The 27,062-nt window shown below is 39.8% G+C and overlaps 1 pseudogene; it reads left to right on the top strand.

The window, feature by feature from the left end:
* The first annotated feature begins 305 nt into the window (after positions 1–305).
* On the top strand, positions 306–24,711 carry LOC139665981 (ras/Rap GTPase-activating protein SynGAP-like; annotated as a pseudogene).
* The last annotated feature ends 2,351 nt before the right edge of the window (positions 24,712–27,062 follow it).

The raw sequence follows: 27,062 nt of genomic DNA on the forward strand, positions 1-27,062 counted from the left end.
TGTAAATTTGTATAGAATTTGCTTAAATATGATAACAAAACAGAGGGAATTTGAACATCAGAAAGATAACATTGAATGATGCATTAACAACTTAAAGCAAGGCCCCAGTGTCCTTAACACACACATTCTACTGGCTGGTGATCCACTGAACCCATGCATTTGTTGGCTAATTTTAATGGTGTAAAATTCATCCTTTTCATATGTATTTCCTATGTATTAATCCCTTTTGTTCTTTTACATTTTTGCTCTCCTTTCTCATAGAGCACGCTCGCAGGGCAAGTTTTGCCTCTGCAAGACAGTCAAGCATGGAAACCCCTCCCAACGCCACACCACAACCCTTCAGACAGCCAGTGAGTATAGTAAATCTTCAGTGTTAATCTTCACTGTTAATTAAACGGCACAATCCTGGTTGAGGCATTTAAAAAACAATAAATGAGTAAATGTGCTCGCCCCCCTCTCAACAACTGATTTCACAAATGCACCTCTGCACTTATTTGTACTTCCCATGGTAAAGAAATCATATCAATGATGCTTCACAACTGAGGAAAAACAATTTGACTTTGTTAACAGTGAAGAAAATCTCTTGTTTGTAAATTTTGAAATCTATACTCTTGTAGAAGAAAATCTACAATGTAAAACCATGCTTAGAGTTTCTTAAGCCTTTTAGTAAATGATGGATATTCTTGTTGCATTATATATTCCTCTGATGGCTGAGCAACATAAATGCATCTACTTTGCTCTTATGGACTGTTTTCGCTGCTTTCCCTTGTTGAATTTCAAGAGCTTTCTCAATCGAAGGTTGAAGGGTTCCATCAAGAGGGCCAAAAGTCAGCCGAAGCTGGACCGGACCAGCAGCTTCCGACAAATGATTTTACCTCGTTTTCGTAGTGCGGACCAAGAGAGGTGAGTAACCTGTAGTAATCGTCTATGCATTGCCTAAGTGAAAAACAGTCAGAACAAACATCTGAAATTTACTTGAAACTTTTTATAAAAAAAAAAAGCCTATTTTTACTCGGATAGTGAGACGTTTTAAACACACACACACACACACACACACACACACACATCTGTTCTTGCTTGGATGGCTGACGTGCATTGAGTGCTATTATAGTGAGTTAGCTGTGACTGGCTTATTGCTAGCATGGCTATGACTCACCACTAGAATGTCCTACTCAAGTAGAAGGACTGTTACTTTGCTGATATTTTACTTAAGTAGAAGTAAAAGTACTGGTGTAAAAATGTACTTCAGTAAAAGTAAAAAGTAGAGTGTTCAGAGTATACAGAGTTCAAACTCAGTTCTCTTGAAAATTCTTGAAAATTAGAAAATTAAATAAAGCGCACAAAGTAAAGCCATAATACTCTTCTCTTCTTTTCTGACTGACCGTTCCCCCTGAATGGCTCCACAGTTGTAATGTGATTTAAAATGTAGTGAAGTACAATACACACACTTAAGTAAAAGTAAAATTGCTGACTTTAAATTAAGGAGTAAATGTACTTAGTTACTTCCACCCTTTCGTCTCACCTATAGCTAGAACACTGCTAGCCTCACTATCTAGCTTCAAGGTTGCCTCTGGGCTCTGCTATTGAGTGCCACTCCTGCTTGTTTTTATGTGGCAGAAATAGATCGTTCCTGGGAATTTGAGCTGCCTTTGTAGGTAAATCTTAAGCTGCTGGTGGGGCTCTGAGGAGCCACCTGACACTCTTCACTGGGGCTGTGGCTTCTCAACCACTTTGACAAAGGCGGTGCTTTGCTGGGCGGAGGGGATTGCCTTTGGTGATGCCTTTGCAGGAGGTGTCTGCTGCCGTCTCTTCCAGGGCTTTCAGGCAGCAGCTGAACATGTTGAGTTGAGAGAGAGAGAGCCGTGACTTGTTACAAGTGTACAACTTCTCCAACGATCAAAATATAATTGAACAGATTTGGTTTTAAAGTAGTTTTAAAGATATTGGTATTTGCAATTTATTTCTTGAAGTAAAAATGAATTTGCAATGTGAAGACAAAAGTGGCACATTAGAGATAAACTTAAGTTAGTCAAGTTCTTTAGATTGGCTACATAAGAGGAAATAACATTCAAATCCATCATATCATGATGGAATCCGTCATATTATGTTGGAATTCATCTTAAGACTTTCAAAGTTTTGTTGGACAGTCTAGTAGCTCTGCTAGGACCTTAGACTGTGGTTATACTTATCATTTAAATAGGATTTTTATCATCTGATTGTGCCAGGATGCAATAACTTGCAGGTTTAGATGCTCCCATGAGAGATTTTGCTTGCATTGTATCCTCATGAACGAGATCACATCCCAAAGGAGTCTGGTTCATATTGTGATCAAAATTCGTTCTAGTCTGAGCACAGTCCAGTCACAACGTACAGTACATATGAGGAATGTACAGAGGTAGAGAGGGAGAGGCGGAGTGGGAAAACATAACGCTGACATTACATTTTCCCACGGCCACAGGAGATGCATTAATGGACATTTCCAGGCCAGGTGTGGATGCCCAGAGATCTGCAACGTCTCATTTAGCAAAACACAGGATGAGGTGTAAAAATCCTTTGTGTCATCAATACAGAAGCTGAATTCAGATGTTAAACAGAATGATGCACTAACCAAAGGGTGACTGTAGAGGCGGCAGGTTAGACGGAGGGTGGGGTTGAGATATGAATGTTGTTTAGGGTAAGGGGCAAAGAGTGGGGTACAGATCCAGATTAGGGTAAGGGAGCTGCGGGATAGGGATAAGGACCAAGCCGCTATACCAACATAACCACAATACCAGCAAACATGCTACTAACAAACAGGGAAACATAAAACCAGCTAGCAAACAGAAATATGCCAATCTATCAGCATACTAGCAAACCACTGATTCAGCAAGCATACCACTAGCAAACAATATGACAGCTAACATACTGCTAGCAAGCAAAATATGTAATATATATAACAAATGCTAACAAACCAACATCATGTCATAGATCTGCAGGACCATCAGACTTACCGACAAACCAAACAATACACCAGCAAAGCAAACCCCAGTACACCGGGAAACATTCCCTACCCTCCAGGATACTTACTTTAGTGACTTTATGCTCCAGTCAGTATGTTTTCTCCTCACTGGCTCCCACCACTGCCTCAGACTTCGCCTTCACAGCCTGCTTTGAGTTCTGCCCACACATGCCTAACTCACCTAGTGGTGTTAAAGTTGACTGTGCTATAAACGCATGCTCTCCCTCTGCTGCCAACTCAGGATACATAAGCATTTTCCCTTTCATGCGCCTCATGTTCTGCTTCCTCCTATGGCACCGCGAACTCCACAAACCAGACGATCCGCCGCACCTCTGACCGCGATCATTAAGTCTGGCTTTAAATGAGCACTCGCCGTTTCCTGCAGGATCATCAGCTGTTTCTTTGAATCTACTTTTTCCATTTGCCAGTCTCTGCCCACTCTTAGCTCCCCGGCGATACACCTGCCCCAAAAAATGCCTTAGCGCTCATTTGCTCTCCCTCACGGACACAACCAAGTTTAATAGAGCTGAAATGCACTCGCCTCACCTTTTCAGTGGTCCGGTTCCAGAGGTAAATTTCCCATTCATTTTCTCCATAGACCTTTCAGAAAATCCCACTATAACGAATTTTAAGCTTTGAACCAAACCAACCAGCAAAAGAATGGGAAATTTACCTGATGTTTCAGCTCTATATCTCCCTCCTACTAGCTAACAAATTAATTAAGTCGCCAGGTGTATCATCCTGGGGACACACTCATTTTACATCGTGACAAAATATTTCTAAGAATAGCTATGCCTGCACCTAAGGGTCCTTACCTAACCCATTGACTGAGATGTTGGGGAGATGGTAGCACATCATAAGCACACCATAATGAGTGTAATTCAGTTTGCCTCCATACTCCACAACTCCCTCCAGCCAAGTTTCTCCCACTTTACACCAGTTCACCTACTGACCCTGCTTGGCCTTTACACACCTTGCTGCTTCCTCCAGCCGATTCATTTGTTCCACAACCATCTGTATGTGTCTTATATACAGTCAAGAGGCACATGTGATGAGGCAGCAGACCAAATTACAAACACCACAACTTAAAACCTGGTGGTCTTGACTTCTCTATAAAACTCATAACGATTGGCTCGGATCTCAAAAATCACATTGAAATGAGAGGTGTAAATGTAATCTCACAAAGCAGTCCGGTAGGATTTTTGAGTCTCTAGATAGAAGTTGTAATGGCTCCTTTTGCATTTCATGAGAATCGTTCTGTTGTCGATTGTTTAACTAAAAGGCAGATAAAACCATAGCTGAATACTGAATGTAATAAATAAAAAAACATCTTCTTCTCTCTCAACAGGACACGCCTGATGCAGAGCTTCAAGGAATCCCACTCCCATGAGTCCCTACTTTCTCCTAGCAGTGCTGCAGAGGCTTTGGACCTAGTTTTGGATGAAGATGCCATAATCAAACCTGTCCACTCCAGCATTTTAGGGCAGGAATACTGCTTTGAGGTGTGTCCTTATATCTGTATTCTAACCTTTTCATTTTCCCTTTATTTTGCTTCCCTACCCCCAAATTTGTCCTTTTTATCTTCTTATCTCACTGTACATTTCTATATGAATATTAGTAAATGCATGGGCAGCAATTCCAACAGATTAGGGAAAGCTGAGCTACGCCCCAAAACGTATTAATTTAATTTGTTCAAAATGTTCTTAATATGCACAGATGAATTGATATATGTGTCCCAGAGCAACATAGTAATGCCATTTCTCTTCTTTTACTTTTTCTTTTTACGGTGGAACTAAATTCAGTAATCTCACCAGCAAATATTAAGTCAAGGTCATGTCAGTGATGACAGTTTGACTGGGACTTTTATTACATTGTTTTGTTCAGTGCTCTTCATATTATATCTTGTTATAAATTTACCCGTGATGAAAGAACACAAAGCATATCGAAGCACATAGAGATTCAGGGAAATTTTGATGAATCTGAAATTGCCCCTGAAGTGACCTAATGGTTTAAGGAATATTTCACTTATATTCTATGTACAGGGATCGAATATATGAACTTACAAATACATGTTTGAGTCTATATTTTTCCTCTGCAGGTCACCACCAGTTCAGGGACAAAATGTTTCGCCTGCCGTTCAGCGTCAGAGAGGGACAAATGGATTGAAAATTTGCAGCGAGCGGTCAAACCTAACAAGGTAAAAAAAAATTTTTTTTTTGCACTTCAAGCTTCAGTAATTGAAAGTTATGCACAATAACTAATGTTGTTTATCTGAACTACAAAGACCTGATGACCTGTTATTGTATCTCAAGATCCTAACCCAAGTAAATAAGGACTATGTAAAAAAATGAAAGAATTCCTACTTTCTTTTCCAGGATAACAGCAGACGGGTGGACAATGTGCTTAAGTTGTGGATCATTGAAGCCCGGGACCTTCCGGCAAAGAAGCGTTACTATTGTGAGCTGTGTCTGGATGACATGCTGTACGCACGCACCACCAGCAAGCCCCGCACAGACACAGTGTTCTGGGGCGAGCATTTTGAATTCAACAACCTGCCTACCATTCGTAGCCTTCGTTTGCACCTCTACAAGGAAACCGACAAAAAAAGACGCAAGGTAAATAAAGCGTTTAAGTGAAGTCATTCATATGAATTTAGTGTTCATTCATCTAAAAAAAAAAAGAAACTGGCATAAAGGACAAGCAAAACACAGTTCATTTGTTATTGTGTGGAGGATGGAGATTTGTTGCAATAGTCCTTAGGTGAAAAACTTAACCTAAAATTTGTAAAACAAATTTTTTTTGTATGAGATCTATAAAAAATTCTCTGAATTAAAGTCTATTCAACCAACCAAATTCCCAGTAATAAAATATTGTCCAATCACTTCAACGTTGTTCCACTGTACTAATTTCCCTATTGAACATGAAGGAGAAATTAGGAAGGAAAAATAACCATTTGCAGTTATTTTCCTACTGCAGGTGCATATTGATTTTAGTCTAGTATGTTAACTCCAGTGCTTGTTTACTTATATTCAATCAGCAAATCATGTACTCTATTCTGCCTCAGAGTAATTTAGTGCCAGGCATAGTCACAACTGAATCCTCACAGTGACATTTAATTAAAATGAACGGATTGTACCTGAAGCAGTCATGTTGGAAATAAGTGGAATCTGTCTTAATTACAAACTTCACAGAACTTTAAATGGCTTTGCAACAAAGATATCAATATTTGTACAAGTCATTGCTTTGGATTAAAATGTATTAAACAAATACATTCAACACACAAAAAATCAGTGAACAAAAATAAAAAATACTATATTATTAATGAATCTGTTATGTTGTGATTTCTAATGTAGGAAAAGAGCACATACCTCGGCCTGGTCAGCATCCCCATCTCGAGCATCACAGGCAGGCAGTTTGTAGAGCAGTGGTACCCGGTCATACAGTCCAGTGTTTTGGCCAAAAGCGGCGGCGTCGGAAGCGGCAAAGTCATCAACGCCTCGCTCCGCGTCAAGTCCCGCTACCAGACCATGAGCATCCTCCCAATGGAGCTGTACAAGGAGTTTGCTGAGTACATTACCAACAACTACCGAACACTGTGTGCAGTTCTGGAGCCGCTGCTGAGCGTCAAAAGCAAAGAGGAGGTGGCTTTTGCCCTGGTGCACATCCTTCAGAGCACAGGGAAAACCAAGGTAGGAGGGGCGGGGTCAAAAGTTAACCAATCACATGTTTCGTTTTTTTTTTTGCCAGAACAACTCATACCTGTTCATGTGTCTCAATTCTTTATAGTACCTGCTGATCAGTAGGTTTCTCAACAAAATAACTTTGAGAATGGTTTTTATGTAAATTTTCATCATCATCTACAGTATATACTGAAAATGATAGGATGTTATACTGTTATTAGAGATGGGACAATATGCTTATCTCACAATACGATTCGATACACAATACGGGGTTCATGATTCGATACAATCACAATACGATGTAATAAGTAAAAGTTGAGTGACGATAAAGTCTGACTGTGTAGAGATATGTTTATTTTTGAGTCACAAATCTTTCTAGCGATGGCATTGGCTTGCTACATTGTACAATTTAAACAACAATTTAAAGATGTTATTAAAAAGTGCAAATAATATAATTTGGATGGAGAGCTTGTGAAATTGTGATGGGCAAGCTGCCTCATTTGCGATTACTACAGCAGAATAAAATGTAGCTAATATTGTGATTAATTTTTCTGCCTCACGAGACGTATTGTCACATTTTTGTATTGCGATATATTGAATTTCGATAAATTGTCCCATCCCTGACGGTTATTTATATTTAACTGAAGTATGAGAAAAAATAACCAGAAGGTGGTGGATTAAAAAACTTCCCATAGTCCTGCACAACATGATGGGATGATTCTCATAGGAGACAGCAACAATGTGACACAAGACAAGAATCACAAGAAAAGAAGAAGTTTGTACAATCTGAATGGACTTCACATACCGTGTTGATATTTGTCCCATGCATCCTGAAAGTATAATCTCTTCCCAGGAGTTCCTGTCCGACATGGCGATGTGCGAGGTGGATCGATTCATGGACCGTGAGCATTTGATCTTTCGGGAGAACACCCTCGCTACCAAGGCTGTGGAAGAGTACCTCAAACTAATAGGTCACAGATACCTCAAGGATGCTATAGGTAAAGCTGGCGTGGTGAACCCAACTGCGCTTCACTGTGTATATAAGCTCCTGTTCCCCGAGGGAGGGGAGTAGCTGAAACTGCAGGCACATCCCCTATTGCTATGATTTGTGTCCAACTTGGCAAAATCATCCTAGTAAATGAATGTGGTGTTGTTTTATGTTGAGATTTTTTGACCTAGATATATGAAACATGGCTTTCTCCTTCCATCACTCTCATTCATTGTGGTGGTTAAATGTTTTTTAATACTTGTGGTAGTTATCAGAGAACCAGACAATGGATTCCACTTTCATGTGGATCTTAGAGTAATCTTGGGCTAAAGAACAATCTGAGAGCCTATACGAAACATGCTTTAACTAGAAGGGCACTCGGAGAGCGCAGACCTCCGCCAAGGTTCGTGCTATTATTGCTTGTTCGTGAGTCGGATCGGATCTGCTCCAAAATTTATTGGGTTCTTCCTTGGCCCGTGCTCCACCCTTCCACGAAGTTTCATGAAAATCGGGGCAGTAGTTTTTCCGTAATCCTGCTAACAGACAAACAGAAAAACAAACGGCACCGAAAACATAACCTTCTTGGCGGAGGTAATAAAAATGTAACTGTGTCACTATTAATTGTGATACAAATTCTTTTTGAGAGCAGCTGAGAAAATTAATGATACAATGAAAATTAATTTTCTGAACAAATGGAGGACAGTGTAAGTTCAGGCAGGACATGTGAGTCATGCTCAGCTTATAGTGATTTCAGTTGATTTCAGCAGTTTCCTGACGCACACCAGTCCCAATCTAACACACTCATATAGCGATCCATTTAAGTCGACTCTCCCATGGGGCTGAACGCTCATGCTGTTGCTGCTCTCCCGCCCCTCGGGCTCAGCTGTTCTCAACTGTTCTCTACTGTTGGTTCAGTTCATATGAGCTGCTGCCTGCTAATCTTGAGCAGCAGGGAGCACCTTAAAGAGTAGTGTCAATGGTAAATATAAATGCATTGCCATCATATTTCAATAAATATTCAGGGCAAGAGTGTTTACTGAGAAATAACAGCTTCGAATTTTTACTATTTTCGGAGCATAAAATATAGCGAAATGTGGCTGTTACTTGTATTTCTATTTCTTTAGTTGTTTATCTTATTGTTTATTCAGCTTTTAGCTCATCCACACATTTCATCTCACTGCCATACTCATCTTTTATCCTAGCCATGGAGCTTCATTTCTTTTTGAGTGGATGAAAATTCACAGTTGGGTTTTACATCTAAGTAAATTTGGGCTGAAACGCCGGTGCAGTTGTTTATTGGATTCCACTTCTAGAAGCAGTTTTTAAAGCTGAACTGTTGTAAAATATAACGACAGTGCGACGTCCGTCTTGGCAGGTGACTTCATTCGAGCCTTATACGAGTCTGAGGAGAACTGTGAGGTGGACCCCATGCGCGTCCCGCCGTCGGTCCTCGCTGACCATCAAGCCAACCTGCGCATGTGTTGTGAGCTGGCACTCTGCAAGATTATCAACTCTCTGTGGTCAGTGTGGCCTCATTAGGACTGTCCACAAAACTGTATATCTGTGTTACAGTAAAAGAATGTTTCATTCAGGAATTATTTAACATAATGTGACTTCAGAAAATGCACTTTTCACAGATTTTGTCGATCTTCACGTAAAGCTAAATTTTGGGCCATGACAAAAAATATGCAAGCTTTCCTCTTCAAATAACACATTTGTGCCCAATGCTTCAAATTTCTTTGATATATGCAATAAAAGCTAAAAGCAGCAAGTCAGACTGTTTGTAAAATCTTGCATATGCACATTTCATATTTAGAATAAAATGTGTCCCAGTATTTCAATGTTCCAAATATTTTAGTCTCCTAAACTTGCTGAAATTCCTTCTCTGGATAAACTAGTGGCTTTTATTTTACGCCTCACCTTGACAACGGGTAATGAAATCCAATTCTTGCTTCAGCATATTTCCCCGGGAGCTGAAGGAAGTCTTCGCCTCGTGGAGAGCCAGGTGTGCCGAGCGCGGAAGGGAAGATCTGGCCGACAGCCTCATCAGCTCCTCCCTCTTCCTTCGCTTCATGTGCCCCGCCATCATGTCCCCGTCCCTGTTCAACCTGACGCAGGAGTACCCCGCCGAACGCACCTCCCGCACACTGACGCTTATTGCCAAGGTGATGCAGAACCTGGCCAGCTTCAGCAAGTGAGTCACCAGCTTCCTCCGTCCCGCTACGCCAGCTAGAACATTAAATCTATTTGATGTAGTTCATTTTTAGATTGGCATAACTTGACACTCTTGGTAGGTGGGACGCATGTCACAGGCTGTCATCACGGAAATAGGGGCTGGTGATTTTGACTGCTATGGTATAAACCTTAATTTATTGGACAAATATTGCAACGAAACTGTTACTCATCTAGAAAAAGCTCCAAAAATCTTTCAACGGTGATGCATGCTCTTCTCTGTTTGGATTTCAAAGAAATTGCTCTTCTGTCTTACAGGGTCACCTGAATTTAAGATGTCAAGAGTTTGTCGGTGTTTAAGAGTTGCAAACAAGTAGAAGATTTTACATTTTAGGAATATTTGATAATATACTCAAAATGAGCATATATTTAATACGGTTTAGTACAGTCTTTATCTGACCAAGTACCTTTGGCATCCTGAAACGTTGTTAAAATGTGCCAGAAGCAGTCATATTCATTTGATATGAATTAAGATTGACTGCATATACTTGAATCTTGAAGTCATTACATCATCATTACACACAAAATTAATAAGGTGCAGACACAAAATAAAAAGTGAATCGCTATCCACTTACTTTTGGAGTCCACAGATATATGTAACACATATGTAACAGTTTTCATTTGACCTCAAGGATTTCAAAAATCTTAATCCTATAAATGTAAACAGTAAACATTAGACACTTCCCCTTATATATATATATATATATATACAGTATATGTCCCCTCCTTATTCTCTATCTTAGCTTGTCCTGTCATTGTTGTCTGTCTTCTACACTGCAGATTTGGACCCAAGGAGGAATGCATGTATTTCATGAACGAGTTCTTGGAGATGGAGTGGGGCTCCATGCAGCAGTTTCTCTACGAGATTTCCAACATGGAGACCGGCGGAAACGTTGGGGGGTTTGAGGGCTACATTGACCTTGGCAGAGAATTGTCCATGCTCCACAGCTTACTATGGGAGGTCATGGGCCAGCTCAGCAAGGTAGGTGAAAGAAGAAAAATGTGTTACTGAAATATCAAATTTAACCAAACATTAAATGCAATATCTTTGTTTCTCTCTCTCTCTGAAGAATATAGAGAGGTTGCTTCTAGAAAAGGCTCTGGTTGTCCTCTAAAATGCATAATTATGAAAGAAAATTAAGTCCTGCTGTTTAATTATCGCACTCAGGATGAATATCATTTGAACTACACTGAAGCAGAGGTGGAACAAGCACTTAATTCAGTGACATTTTACTCAAGTCAAAGTAAGAGTGCTTGACGATGAAGAAAACTAAATGAAAATTGATGATATTTTGTGCCTTTCCCCAAATTGTCTCCCATAAGTTAACACAATGGTCGTTATGATTAACCCCAGGTTTAAGGATTGCTATTGTTTAAAAGGAATGACAGACTGATGGGTAATGGTTAGTAATATGTTAGTAATAATAATGTAGCTTTTTGAGCCTGATAAGTGACTTTCTATAGCACTACATTGAGCTATTGACTCCCTGCCTGGTATTTTTAACTGATATTTGTATATATGATACAATATATGTTGTGGTGATTTGTTACGTGTTTGAATGTACTTTTATGTCCTAGGGTTTTATTGTTTTATTTTGTGTTTATTGCTTAATTGTGAGTTTCATTGTGTGTTTTTGCTGTAAACCCTGTCTCCAAACCAAGTTTCCCTTACAGGACAATAAAGTTGAATGAATGAATGTTGTAAGCACGTGTGCATAGGAAGCTTGGATTCCTCAACTCAAAATCTTTTCGTATCACAGGATGCAATTCTTAAACTCGGACCCCTCCCCCGGCTGCTGAATGACATCAGTGTCGCCCTGAGGAACCCTCAGCTCCACATGCCAGCAAATCACCAGCCGGACAGACCCAAGGACAGACTCTTCTCCCGGCCCTCTTTCAACCGTCTGATGTCCTCAGACTTCCAAAGCCTTATGATGCGAGACTTAAACAGGTGACTTCTTGTGATCGGATGTGTGCTTTGTTACGTATTTTTGTTGGTGATCTCTTTATGGTATTAAGTTTCCTCGACACGTGACATTTGATTGGCATGTCCCCAAATTCAATGATTATATTGTACAGTTGTAGATGGGTGGAATCACAAATGGAGCACAAAAAGGCCAAAAATATACAATAAACAACAATGTGAATAAATAAATATTCAAAACACAATACTGGTACATTTCTCAAAGTGCATAATGATACTGATGATACCGTTCTTTAGGCCTTTGAAGTATTTTATCAATGAATAATTGCCGGTACCATCTGTTTGTCCCCAGACTCACTTGCCCAAACCTCTTTCCACAATGTGTTTCAATTCATTTCCGTGCTCTGATATTGCCAAGAGACACTTTCTCTCATTACAGCCTAATTGTTTGAGTAAGCATTCTTTAAGTAAGAGTAGTGAGAGCAGCTATATCGCAGGTCCCCACTGCAGCTATTTTGTATTTGCCATTATTTGTCTTTTGGGAACACAAATGGCGGGAGTGAAAGCAGCCATGGATGTGCTTGATGTGGCACCCATTGTTTACCAAGTGGAATTACTTAAGCCATTTAAAGCTAGCTATAGTTTCCTAGACTACATTTTCTGTCCATATACTACTTTCACCAGTAACATAAAACAATAGGTAGGATAGGAGTCAAATCTGGCTTGGGGTCACCTGTCCTGTAGAAAGAATACATCTTAAAAAAACACATTTGTGGATTTGAAGACCTAATTTGACAATTCTGAAAACAAATGCAACCAAATCCACGAGTCAGATGATTTGGAAAGGTAGTTTAAACTGTAAATACACGCAAATACATGCAAAGAAACTCAAGTATTTTTGATGTCAACATTCACATTAAGCACTTCAAATGCAACTTTTATTGTATAAGTTTATTATTCTTGGAAATATGTTGGTACATGTGAAGATAAAAAGTAAGATATTTATATACTTGTTTGATCTGATTAATTAGCAGCAAAGTGAAGCGTCTGACAGCGTCTGTTTTTTGCTCCGGCTCTGCAGCTCGATAGACATCTCCCGCCTGCCCTCCCCGACGACCGGAGTATCAGCGGTGGAAGCCCTCTCATCTCATCTTAACATGAGGCGTCACGCAGAACGAGACCTCCGCTCGTCCAGGGAAGTTTTCTACGTGACCCGCCCCCCGCTGGCTCGATCCAGCCCCGCATACTGCACCAGCAGTTCAGATATCACCGAACCCGATCCAAAGGTACGCTGTCTAAATTACGTCAGGCTTGACCATAAGTGGCGAGTTTGTTCACGTATTTGTTTATTTTGAGTCTGGTTATTTTGTCATGATGTGAAAAATAGGCATCACAATTCTCTAGGAGTCCCCATTGTTTTGGGGCATTCTGGATTGTGGTAGTAGTTTAATAAAAATCCTTGTACATTTGTAGATTTTCAGTGACTTAAAAAAATTATATATAGTTATATCCGTCGATTCTGAACTTGATACTGCAGCCTTTGAAGCCTTGTCCGCAATGTTCTGAACATGTCTGAGGCCTGAGGAGCAATGAATTTAATGTAGAATATGAGTAATACATTATTATAAGGTATGATAAACAGATTGTTGGCACATTCACATCAGAAAATGATATATTACGTGATGTGAATCTGATATGACTGTGGTATTAGACTGTTATGGGCTTGACAATCAACTCAGAAGTACGTGCTCCACTTCAGTTTGATTGCACTGTTGTGCAACTCAATGAATTCAAATTATGTCTGAGGGACATTTTTTGTCTCTGATCTACTTGGAGTCTTCAATTTTATCAGTGATGAAGAAATTACAGAAATGTCGTAAATTTAAATAACAGGAAGATATATTCTGAGAGAGGATTTTTGATTGATCTTTAGGCCATAATATTCGGTTTTCATTTGATTCATTCAATCATCAAAACCTTTTTCAATTCTTTCCTTGTAATACAAATTTCAATATATTTCCTCAGTGATGGGAAGTTTTTTGTTCATGTAATGATTTTTAGGGTGGAAGACATATTTCATTCTCAAATTGATTTATTGAGGTGTTAATACAAAGACAGCTATGTGACAGCTAATCTTGCGTTTAAATCTAATTTTAAACAGTAAATAGTTTACTTACAGTTCATTTGTATCTCTTATAAACATTAGAGCAAAATGGACATGCATTTTGAGGTACAATGGGTTCTGAAAGTTGGAAAGAGATTATTTTCCAAAATAGCTAAAATAAATGTTACCTTTTTGTGCTTTCTCTAAGGTCCACAGTGTGAATAAAAGTGTATCCATGATGGACCTTCAGGACTCCCGTATGAACAGCATTTCCAACCTAAACTCAGTGGGAGACATGCTCACCTCCTCTCAAGCCTCCATCGCCGGCCTGGGCCACAGCTTCGGAAACCTCGGCGGTCCGCTTCGTATGGGAGGGCATATGCCCACAGGCTCAGCGGGCTCCGGCTTGAGGCTGAGCCAGATGGGCCACATAGGGGGGCCCACCGAATCCCTCTCCCAACAGCAGCAGCAGGCAGCAGCGGCCATGCACTTCCCCCTGTCTTTCCAGAACCCTCTATTCCATCTGGCCGCCCAGAACTCCCCGGCTCAGTCTCAGCAGCCTCCCCCTCCTCTCCTGCTCGCCCCGGAGCCTGAGAACGGCCACCACGACTATCAACCAGCCTTTGGCAACAGCGCTTTCTCCCGCAGTGAGGACTTGTCCGCCCTGCGGGCACAGAGCAGCCTGGTGCAGCCCAGCATTGTCCACTCACACAGCTACAGTGATGATTTCACCCGGCAGAATCAGAGCAATGACTACGCTTGGCACCAGCTGTCACTGCAGGTGCAGGTAGGTATCTGTTAGTTATCTGTGCAGTCAGACTATTCTAGAAAGTGCATCTGCAATTTTGTCAAATGTGCCACATTTGTGTTTGTAATAAGATGCAACAATATTTTTCATTCACAAAACCTTCCTTTGCTTAACAGGTTTACCTTCTCATTTATCACAACAAAATATTAAGTGTAAAACTAATCAATATGTTCTTAAATAAGAACCACCAATCTCTGCAATCCAGTTTAGCATTATATTCAGGTCCCAAATGAAGGAAACACTTATGGGTCTTCCATAAGTCCTCAAATGGTAGACAGAGATCTGGTGACTGAAATGGCCGTGACAGATTGTTAACATCATTTTTATAACCATTAAACCATTTAGTGACTGCTCACACCCTATGAATGGGGGAACATAACTTGTAAGGGACTGCTGGATAGGATAGAAACGGTTCTTCATATGAAGGTGATCACTCAGAATGGTATTATACTGTATATTTCAGCTCCCTACAAGGTTGAGAGCTTCAATATGTTGGTTTGTCCTTTGATATTTTTGGGGGACAGTGTTCATAGACTTCCATTCATTTTGGCTGTTGATTCAGTTTCATTCACTTCATATCTGTGGCTGACTGTTACCTCTGGTGTCTTCATAGCATTTAGCATACTTCAGGTCGCTTTCCAACTCTTCATGGACTGACAGTTGTGTGTTTAGTGCTTGAGACCAGCTGTTGTCAGTTTTGTTGGTTGCTTGGCTATCATGGCTGTCATATGTTGTGCAACTGTGTCGGGTTATTTCCCCACTTATAAAGAGAGACAAGACCGTTGGCTAGAGGCCATTAGGAGAGATCAACTTCTCACCTTTGCAGCAAGCGTTCAGTCTCAGATAAAGGTGCCTCAGATATTGTACTCAGATATTGTAGGTTAGTAGGCTTTGACTGGTAGCTAAATACAGGTCTGCATCACAACACAATGTTATACCATGTGAATCAACACAAAGTAAAAATGTATAATTTGTGGCAGGCATGATGATTTATAATTAACAATAATTACTAGGCCTAATTAATCATTATGGCGTGACAGTCATATTGTGGTCTGTGATGTTATTATAATGTTCATAGCTGCCAGTTAATTTGCGTCATAAGCTATATAAAGCACACTAACACAGGGAAGAGTGACAACCCACTGAGCCCAGACTAAGTTGGTTAACTTACCCGCCTGGTAAGCAGGAACAACTTTTTATATGGGCGATTTATTTACATTTTTAAATTAGAGTCTGTTGCTTGTGTTGTAGGCATGCTGCTGATTGATCTGTCCTTGTTCATCAGGAGTTTCTTATGTGCAAAGTACGTCACAAGCTTTTCTGATTGCAGGGATAGTTTTTAATTGTAGGCTTAGCTTAACAGGAATATTGAATGTCATGTAACTTTTCCAGTTTAATAAAATGTGACTTTTTAGTACAAAAAAGAGTGCAAATGATACATATTGCATGACAGTTTGGGGCATGCAATGTGGATGCCATGCACTTCACAATTCATCCCCTCTGAGACTAGGATCATGGATAGGCCTAAGCAGGTTCATTGAGTCTTTTTGGTTTTTGTCGTGTGTGTGATGTCATCAGCTTAGCCTAGATGTTGGAAATTACTGGAAACTGTGAATGTGTAATTGATGTACTTGGGTTTGATATTTTGAGCTATTATTGGTCAACTTCATAGACAAAACAGGTGGCGAGCCTGAAACTAGCACTAAGCTAGATTTCTACTTTAAGTATTTTTATTATTTGAAAAACAAAGCAATTATCACATTACAAAAATTGTTAGCCAAGCCCTTTAAAAGTTTGAATGGACCTAATAATGCAGCTGCCTGTTTTCAGTAAATTTCCTATCAATTATGCAGTTGTTTTTATTTTAGCACTTACCCAGATACAATACAGCACAGCATTATCACTGCTGGATTTAGTAAGTGTTCGATAGGGAGAGTGACTGCCAAGAATTCATGTTCTGGTTGCTCACATGTGCCCAGATTTTTAACAACAGTTGGCCTGTTCTGGGACAAAATTTTCCTGAGCCACATTGCTCAGAACATTTATAGCTTTGGTGTTAGTTTGATTCCATAATTTGCACACCAAGCAGGGTGAAATGTCTGAATGAATTGCTGAATTCAGATCACTTCTTAGCCATGTGGTACTTTAGATGTTGGTCAAATTTCATGCTGTAATGGTATAGCCTACTTTCTTTAGTTGCAGTTACAAAGATTGCATCCAAACAAAATAGAAAATGTTTACAAGATGGCCCTTTCCCCAGCAACAGAGTACGCTAAGCTAACACTAATGTAAGGGCAACAAGCAGATTCCACTGCACATCAGCTTCTTTTGAAGAAAACAGGAAGAAAACAGTGAATCTTCCTTCATTCTTACTACTGTAAGGGCATTTCTGAGGAGGGTGGCCACCGGCATGACCCCTAAAAGGAGGACAGCTCTGCAGGGCAGGCAGAGTGGGTAATCAACACAGCTACAGCTACAGCTACAGCTGCAGCTACTATGTGTGTTTATACCACAGATTGTAAAAAATTCCCATACATACCAATTTGACTGCTGCACATGCACACACACAAAGCCCTAAACAGGTCAGAGGTGATGTTGAGAAGAAATATGAAATCAATTTTTCTTTATGGTAGTGAAGTCTAGGTTTCCTTATTAAAGTTAGTTATTGAAACAGGGGATGAGACCCCAATAGAACAGCTCCATCTGGATTATTGCGGTGTGCCAACAGAAGCTGCTCTAACCTGACATCCAGGGCAGAGCTAAGCCTGCAGGTTCTGGACTCACCTGGTTCATCCTACTTATCTATTATAATCAATTGAATGGAACAGCTGAATTGATTGGAACTGATTTAAATTGAATTATTATTGAATTTATATATATAGTTTTATATATATACAGTACTGTGCAAAAGCCTTAGGCATATGTCAAAGAAATCCATAAAGCGAAGATGCTTTCAAAACTAATGAAATGAAATGTTTCTGAATATCAAACATGGGTTTATATATATATGTATATATATTTATATATATATAGTTTATCTACTATATTATCACTGATAACGTGTCCAGCAGGAGGTTGTGATGGAGGACAGGGGGTTCAAGAACCAGACTGTCTGGTCTAATGCTGGACGACTGGCCACCTGACTTCTGAGGACTTGTCATATATCAGGCTTACACACACAATAGCAACTTCTAGCAGATCACAAGGGCTAGTCAGCACCCTTTCAGTCCAGCTTATTTTAAAGTGCTTTGATCCCAACCTTGTTAAAGTCAAGTGAACATAATTGTATTAATTAGATACTTTGCTAACTTGCTAGCCACTGGAAGACATACTGTGCTATGTAGGCTGCAGACGCTCTCCTGCTGACACAAACAGCCTAAATCAGACAAGCTGGTTATGCTGGTGGTCAGCAAATTTTGGGCGCTGTTATGCTGGTGTTAGCTGATCTACCAGCATCAGCGTTCTCATTTACCACATTATCCAGCATCAGATCATCTCTGCCCAGCCAAGAGCAGCAAAAGACCAGCAGTGCCCATCTAAAACCAGCTCAGACCATCAACCAGCTTTGGGCTGTTTTTGTTTGGCTGAAAAAACAGCTGTTGGTCAGTAGAGCACAACAGTGTGTCAGAGTTTTGGATTTAAATGAGTGATTTGGTTCTATGGTGAAGTGAACTGTGTGTTAAATTTTAGCTTGGCTTCAAGTTGATTTTGTAATCAATTATATTACTGATATATTATTGATACTGCTGATGTTATAGATACTTTGACACCCCAATGAGCTTAGGCTTAGAGCTCCTAGAGACAGATCTTTTAACTGTTTCATGTCTAGATTAAAGACAAAAGATTGAGCATTTCCAGGCATGACCTGTAAATTTTGAGCAAATTGCTTGATGAAATACATGTGTGATTAGCAAATTCCATAACTTCTTGTAATACACAGCTGAACACACATTATGTTATGGCAGCATTGCTGATTTGTTTGATGGAGTTTGGTATGATTTCTGTATTTTGGAGAGCATCTTTAATGACACAGGAATATCAGTTGACCTTTTGCCTTCAGTGTGATGGTGCGCTCAGTGGCTGCTGAACTATCACGCCGGTAGCTTACTACAATATGTCTGTGTAAAATTACAGTACATTATGATACTGTCACTTAGTCTTGAGCTATTTCTATCCCGCTGCGTGGGTGCTAATGGAACAAGCAAAACAAGCCTTTCTTTTATTATAGCTGATAGGTTCGTCAGGACTGTGCTTGATGAATTTATCTTACAGCATTTTAATTAGAATGCTAGAATCTGTCTGTCTGTCTGTCTGTCTGTCTGTCTGTCTGTCTGTCTATCTATCTATCTATCTGTCTATCTGTCTGTCTATCTATCTATCTATCTGTCTATCTGTCTGTCTATCTATCTATCTATCTGTCTGTCTATCTATCTATCCTATCTAAATTATAATTGTTATTTTTAGTATTGCTATTATTATTGCCACTATTATTTCTGATTCAGTCCATTTTTAGATTTTTTGAGACTTTTTCCATGTCCTGTAGAAAATGTATTTAGTCACCCTCATCACCAGAATGAAAATGAGTTTTATTGACTATATCTAGTCCAGTCACGTCTAGCTTCATCATCATCTTCCTAATTTCTTTGTCCCTTGTCTGTCACCTTGTCTTTTCCTGCCAGGAGTCTCTCCAGCAGCAACTCATGATGGGAATGACATCTCAGACAGGCACCGGGACCGGCACGCCCGCCTCTCTGGCCACGCCTCCTACTACTGTCCATCCAGTCCGCCAGTCCTCCATGGCCCCCCCGCAGCACCTGAAGTCGCAGCGGTCCATGAACGCCGCGGCGACAGCCACGCCTCCCAGAGTGCGTCCCCAGAGCCGGAACGTCCTCCTCGAATCTTCAGAATCAGGTTTTGGTGGCAGTCAGCAAATTCCACGGCAATCTCAACAGCAGCAGCAACATCAACATCATCAACAACAACTACATCAACAACAACTACATCAACAACAACAACAACAACAACAACAACAACAACAACAACAACAACAACTACAACAACAACTACAACAACAACAACTACAACAACAACAACAACAACAACAACAACAACAGCAGCAGCAGCAGCAGCAGCAGGAGTCACAAGTCACAGACAGTCCGGCTCCTGGGTTGCCGTACCAGACGAGCTCCGTCAGAGAGAACCAGGGCCCGCCAGCCGCCGCAGAGGAGTCCACAGACACGCCAACGAAAAGCACCAAGAAGCCTCAGCAGGCACAACTGCAGCCTCCACAGCAGCATCTGCTCAAGCCAGGTGTCAACAAACAGGTCACTCTGACTTAAAGCTTTTTATTTAAAGTGAATATAGAAACAATTCAAGACAGTATACACATGAAACGAGCTGGCTAAATTCTGCTGTGCCTCAGTCTATATATGCTATTATATGAAATGTTTTCCATTTTAAAGACCCCATGAAATGAACTCCCATTACTTTTACTTCCTGGAAAACACAGTATCTTTAATGGTGACCTCATGCTGCACCAGTATGGGTAAATATACATTTCCAACCAATGAAACCATCAGATTTTTGACCAATCCCGCCCCTCCCATCATATAAAATTGTCTTTCTCTCCCTGACTCGTTTTCCATTGGTTTACCATGCCATTTCATGGGGTCTTTAAATGTTGACAGCGGGGCAAAAGCCCAAGTCAATGAAGACTTATCTTCAGTGGACTTAATATTTGGCTTATGTGTTTGTAGACAATCATACAGACACATAGAGATCTTAAAGGATTACCCTGACATTTGGAATTTCAAAGTTGCCACATTGTGGTGAAAAGGTTTCAGCATTTGTTCTTCAGTTATTCTACAGTGGCTTGATCTCATTGTTGGCGTTACTTATTATTTGTTAGGAGTGCCTGTTGAAGAAATTCACTTTATTAAGATTCAGTTGTCAGGGTATTTGAAGAATGAAATGAAAGCATGAATGGTGTGTGTTGTTGTTGTTGTTGTTGCAGGGTTCTCAGTCTACCTTGAACACCCCCACCCTCAACGAGCGGACAGTAGCGTGGGTGTCCAACATGCCGCACCTCTCTGCTGACATCGAGAGCCTGCGGCCGGACCGTGAGGGCCAGCTGAAGGAGTACTCCAAGAGCATGGATGAGTCACGACTAGAAAGGGTCAGCCCATGTATAAGTATCCCCACTTGCAGCCTATGAATAGTTTAGTTAAAAAATAGCCAGAAATTGTTAATAAAGGTATTCTTCAACAGTATTTTTGCCAGACCAACCCAGACCCAAGCATGTAAGTGAAAATGAGTTCAGGCAAAAATATAAACCCGTTTGGATTATTTGACTTAAATAGCCAGAAATCATGGAACATGACACACAGCATGCTCATGTTTGCCAAACTGGATGATATATGATCAACTTATACCAAAGGATATACCAAAGGGACGCGAGAGACAAGAGATCTGTCCAGCTTTCTCTGGACAGAGCTGTTTAGGAGACAGTTTGTATTTCGCTCTGAAATTTTGAGTCCACACATCCTATGCGTGAAGATTTCCCGTCAGTGACCAAACCCCAACAGCTGAATTTCATTTGGGCAGTGAAGGTGAATCTACAGTGTCTCAGTTAGGGAGGATGTGACACTCTGCTCTGGTGTATTTTTACATAAACGTCTTGCCTAGTGTTGCTTTAATTGGTACATGTAGGAGTGGCCACATGACAGCGTATAACTCAAGTTTGGTTTGCACGGTTATAATGGGTTATAATCACACTGCTTCATTACATGTGGTGTTCCTTAATTCTTGGACACATACTGTTTTTTATATTTCCCCCCTTGGCCATAGCATTTCTCCTTGCTATTCCTTACTGCTATACTGATGATATGTAGCTACACAGTATCTCTCAGTTAAACCAAATGATCCTAGTGAGTTGCCAGTATTACATGTTTATAATCAAGCTGATGTCAAACTGATGTCAACTGCCAAAACCACTTTAAATTCAGACAACATGAGTCCTGCTTGTCCATCTGTACACAAATTCTTCAGCTGCAAGCAGCAATTATCACACCTTTTTCCAGAGTCATCATACATGTAAAACCCATGCTAAGCTGCCACACACTTTCAGCCCATGTATGTAACACTTCAGAGGCAAAAATATCTTCTCTTCAATAAATTGCTACACATACCAGGCCAGTAGTGGGGTGACACTGTTTCCATAGGGTGCACCATATTGCAATTACAGATTGGAGCTTTAAATTAAACATGAATGAGTTGGATCATGGTTGTTGTTATGCATTTATGATTTGATAAATCATTTCTACACTCGTGCCTAGACAATTAGATGGAAGGAAGAAACAGATTGCCTGTGCATTAGTTATCGCACAGCGTTGTGATTACACACATTTACGCCTAGAGCCGTCCCACTGCAGTTCTGTCTGCCCATTCGCTCCCACATGCTGCTCAGCATGAAGCAACCTGCATCACACAAGTTCTTTCAAGCGCCCATGTTGATCCAGTGGCTCATCAAAATTGTGCCTTGGATTCAGGAATATTGCTGAATGCCAGTTTACTCCTCTTTCAGGTACGGGAATATGAAGAGGAAATACATTCCTTGAAGGAGCGGCTGAAGATGTCTCACCGCAAACTTGAAGAATATGAGCAGAGACTTGTCTCACAGGAGCAGCAGACAAGCAAGATCTTGCAGCAGTATCAGTGCCGCCTGGATGACAGTGAGCGACGTCTAAAGCAGCAGCAAATTGAGAAGGACTCGCAAATCAAAGGCATCATAAACAGGTGATATATCAGTTAGTTCTCAAGCTGAACTTTGCTTTGACTATCACATCAAACTTGTCACACAAAGTTCTATAGTTTGAAACTTTTTGCAATTGAGTTGCAAACAAATTGCTGCTACGTTGCAGGGGGAGTTACACACCACCACCACCAAAACAACAACAATAATAATAATGCAATTTTTAAAAGCACACTTTTCATTAAAAGCAAAACTCAAAGTTCTACAGGAAAAAGATCATTAAAAGCAGGTGAAACACAACAGGAAAGAAAATGAAATAAACAATGGGGTAAAAAGAAGTGGGCAGCTATTTACTAGTTCACAGAAAATGCTTTTTTTTTTGCTGTGTAAAAGGCCCAGTGAGTGCGAGGTGTCATCAGGTGGTCAGGGGTGGAGCTTAGTCCTGGGGGCTTGGAGGTGCAGGCCATTCAATTAACCAGTTGAATTTGTGTGCAACTTAGACTTGACTGTAAATCAGTCATTTATTTATTTGATGAAATGTGAACGGATCTCAGCTCAAGGCAGTTCAGATGGAGCTTTGCAGGAAAGCTGTCAGAACAGCTGTATCTCAAAACTGAAAGTAGCCAGAAATAAGCAAAGACCTTAATTTCATAAAATGGCCACATTTTCCTATACAGTAAATTTGAAGAGAACCGGCTTCATCATTCTATTTTTGTGAACCGGTGTGTTTGTCTCTGTTGTCAGACTCATGGCTGTGGAAGATGAGCTGAGAGGGGGTGCCATTCCTGAAATTAAGCCTCGAATCCTCACAGACCAGGTTCGTGCTTGTGTCTACATCTTTTATTATCCCCATTTCAAACACCAGTAGCCAAAACAGCCAAAAACAGTTTGCATCCTCCTCATTATGTCCAGAGATTACAGTATTTGCCAAATTCGGTGCTACTCAGCTGTAGGGCAAAAGCTCGCGATTGTCATAAACTGCAATAATTCCTGACTTTTATCTCTCAAAAATGGGTTTGTTCCACATCTGAAATGATATCTCACTTTTTAATACACATACTTCCAAAGCAGTGGTATAAAATAAAATAATCTAACACAAGACTGGGGAGAAAAAGAGGCATGAAAACCACAAACCTGATATAGCCACATATAGATATATATATCTATAACCACAAAAATGATATAGTGAGCCTGTGCTTGACTGATGATGAAGGAATCACTTTATGGTGCTCAGCTACTCTAAATAATGACATTTATATACAGAGGTTAATCCAGTTTGGTCAAGCAATAGCCTGTTAAGTCCTCCAACGCTGAAATGGAGTATTATATGCCTATCACAAAACATATTCATCAATACAAAACCTTGACTGACATCAGCGTTGTGTAACTCAGCTGTCTCGAGTCGGTATTGGAGCTGAGTCATCATCAGTAGCGTCACAGTAATGCTCAAAATCAATAGAAGGCCCGGCTTCATGAATACCTCTAGTGGGCCGGGTCGTGACGCAGATGTATGTCATGACGCAGGCAAATACGCTGCGCATGTTATATTTACACAGACAGTATTCAGGAGCAGCAAGATTTGCTGTCCTTGAAATCCACCGTCACCTCCTACATTCAGGCTATTTTCCTCAGCTCGCAATGCCAAATGCAAACAGGCAAAATCACCTCCTGAAAATAATTTCTGCTGGGTCTACTTTTTGTGTTTGTGTGTGAGATTGCAATTTTCATTACACCAGATTTTCAAAGCAAATATGAGTGATGAGAAGAGACTCTCAAACTCCAGACAGATTATGAACTCCAATCTCAATTAACTTTGCAACATAATTATCTTTCTGCAACACAATTTAGAGTCTTCTAAAGGAGTTTTATGTCAGCAGAATTAGTTTAGTAAGCCAGCCTTGTTGGCTCAAAGCGCTGCCACAGCTACAAGATAGATTTTAGTTTCCTGTATAATTATTATTCCCCTAACTCCCTCTTGATACAGAATCTCACAGTACATGATGTCCCATTAAAGAAAAATACTAGTCCAATTAAAAGTTCATAAATGCTATTCCTGCAGAGTGGGACAGCCCAATTAATATTTTCGAGCATGAACAGCTCTCTCCCAAAGCCAGAAACCTGACTTTAACCCGTGAGGTCATCAAGATGCAAATGGAAATATCTAATTAGCATCTTTTTTCCCCTTCAGTCTATCAGCCACGGCTATGGTGGCCACCCAGGATCCTGACTGCCAGATGACAAACGAGCACAGTTCATGATGGTCTAAGATAAAGAAGACTGATTCTGACCCTCCTTCAAAACCCAATTAAGAGAAGCTCTGCAGTGAATCCTGTCTAGGTCTTTCTCAGAAACCAGCAGGAGGATTGGAGAGTTTTTCCTCACAACATTCTTACAAACTTTGCACATATTCAAACTTTGCCTGTACCAGAACTTGACAATCAGTTTAGTGTGAGGAGCAATGTGTGCAGTGCGTTGTCTGCATATATTGACTGAAATATAAGCCAATGGCAATATTCAACCTAATGAGTTTCTTTATTTAAGCAGAAGTAAGAAGAAATGTGTAAAACGTTGGGGATGAAGATGGATTAATGAATTTCCTGCCACAGGCAGCGCACCTGGTTCTCACTTTAAGTGGCTGGAGGCAAAATGTCAAATAGGCTTTTACAAGCACAGTTACCCCACAGCGATGCCTATGACAAGCAACAAGCACGCTGTTAAATCATTTGCTGTCTAGGATGCTCAAGGCCCAAGTAAACAGTTGTGTTCAGAAAAATTAGAAAATATTATTTTATTCTGATGAAACTATTTAGAAACATATTTTCATTGAGCAGATATTTTCTCTTATAAAATGGGTATTATTATGATTTGCAGCCTTTATTGTACAGCGATCCCATTTTAGTACAAATCCCATTCAATTACAGTATAGCTGCTTTAAATATAGCTAATATATAAAATATCTCATTCATTATATTTTCTGTTTGTGAAGCCTGAACTGCAGTCTCTTGAATTTCAGTGTATCTAAAAATCATATTTAGCTAGGACAATAATTTTATTATTAAAAAAAAGTATTATTATCTAGCTAATAAACCTTTTCTAAACAACAACAGTAAGTGGGTAATAATGGAAATATTTCTAAATTAATTTAAGCTTAGAATGTAGCTCATTAACTTTCTAAAAAGTTGTGCTACCGTTTTAGCTTAATATCGTGGATCCCAAACAGTAACTTCCCTCTGCTCCGCCTCTGCTATATCTCCTCAGACAAGAAACTACTCATTTTAAATTTGCCTCATTATTACCAGTGGAATTAATTGTGATTCTAAGTATTAATTCAGTAATAATAATAATAGACTTTATTTATGTAACACTTCAAAACGGTGATACAAAGTGCTTTACAAATAGTATAGAAATACATAAAAGCCCTGACATGACTGAAAAGCAGGGTTACAGCAGAATAAAACAGGAAAATGCAGTGAGAATATAATAAGTAAAGTAAAGTAAAACACGCCGGCTCATAGAAAGTTATAAGATCTGAGCTGTAGTACGGGCCTAACCTAGCCAAGCCTTAAAAGTTATGAATGAAACATTTTCATTATTTATCTTATTAGCTTTTTCTTGTTAGTTTTATTGTACAGCACTTTGTAACATTGTTTTGAAAAGTGCTATATAAATACAGGTCCTGATCATTATTATTATTATTATTATTATTATTATAAACATTATGTGCAACTGGAAACAAATCATATATTAGCAAGTAGTGAATTACTCATCTATTGTGTTTAGCGTTTATTCTGAAGCATAGATGTGCAACAGTTCTGCATGTGCTTTTTAAATGCGAGGAAGAGTAAAACAGTTTGCTGTTTTTTCAGAATGTCAAAGTATAATAAGTATTCAGATATCATACAATTGTACCAGTTATAACTTTGACATGGCTTTCTTATTGGAAGGCGTTCTTTTGTATCCAACCTGCTGACTCTTCCGTTTTTTCAGAAGAGGGTGGGCATTCAGCCTTTTGCATTATACGACATGAAAGTGTGGAGAGAAATGGACACAGAGAGACTGACAGAGAGAGGGCAGAAAGACAGAGAAAACATTACAACAATAAGGGATTTTCAAGCAGGGATATGTAGTATATGTGCATAGGAGTTGACTGCCTTACAGTCTGTGCCACACGGCCCAAAATAACATGCCAATACAAAACACTTGTAAGCTACTTTGTATATTATATGTCTTTTTTGTAGTCAGGTGATGAATTAATAAGCAGTGTGTTGGTTGACTCTGTATGTTGGTCAAAATAATTTATATCGCAAATTTCATGGTTGATATTATTTATCTTAACCTCTTGCCTTTAAAAAGACATTTTCTTTCAAGCTGAATATCAATGATACAAAGTTATATGTTTATGTTACGGGAAATGTATAAAATAGCTTAATGTATATCTTTTCTTATATGTAAACTGTATTTCATTCAAGGGTAGGCCTTTAGGCATGTTGAATTTGTAGTAAACTTATTCTTTGAGATGAACTCTTAATGCTGCAATCCAGAAACAACAGTGCCATGGCCTGTGACTGCGTCCATGGG

Source organism: Centroberyx affinis, unplaced genomic scaffold (assembly GCF_046629955.1).
Source record: "Centroberyx affinis isolate AG114_WGS23_722 - 3 ecotype Tasmania unplaced genomic scaffold, CSIRO-AGI_Caff_v1 ptg000254l_1, whole genome shotgun sequence".
NCBI classification, from domain to species: domain Eukaryota; kingdom Metazoa; phylum Chordata; class Actinopteri; order Beryciformes; family Berycidae; genus Centroberyx; species Centroberyx affinis.